Source organism: Penaeus monodon, chromosome 19 (assembly GCF_015228065.2).
Source record: "Penaeus monodon isolate SGIC_2016 chromosome 19, NSTDA_Pmon_1, whole genome shotgun sequence".
Classification (NCBI taxonomy): domain Eukaryota; kingdom Metazoa; phylum Arthropoda; class Malacostraca; order Decapoda; family Penaeidae; genus Penaeus; species Penaeus monodon.
The window spans coordinates 11,343,039-11,343,396 of record NC_051404.1 but is presented as its reverse complement, the minus strand read 5'-3'; the positions used below and the strand labels follow the sequence as shown (position 1 = coordinate 11,343,396).

Sequence of the window (358 nt, the reverse complement as noted above, 5' to 3'; positions counted from 1 at the left end):
ACATGTATATATGTATCCTTGTATGTCTATCCTACTCATACACGTGCAAGATGTAGATATCCTCCCCTTCAAGAAGACTTAAGGCGACCCTTGTAAGCCAACCGCGGGGGGATTTCCATAATAAAGATTCCAATCGTTATCGAGTCTCGTGACAAACAACCTCGATACAGGCAAATTTAGCATCTTTGGCCTTCTGACGCAGAGGTAAAAGTCGCTTAACTGCATTCACCGCTTTCTAATTGTTGTTTCCACTGGCTCTGAGCTATTACGGCGATGTTCATTCCATAATTGACCTAACGGCAGAGTAATTAATTTGTCAATAAAGGTAGCGCGTCGCTCCTCTGCAGGCGAGAGCAGG

The 358-nt window shown here is 44.4% G+C and overlaps 1 protein-coding gene across 1 annotated transcript in view; it reads right to left on the bottom strand.

Annotated features, from left to right (window-relative positions):
* Positions 1-358, bottom strand: part of LOC119585060 (arrestin homolog) — a gene marked incomplete in the record, with an annotated part of 137,586 nt that overhangs the window by 35,974 nt on the left and 101,254 nt on the right.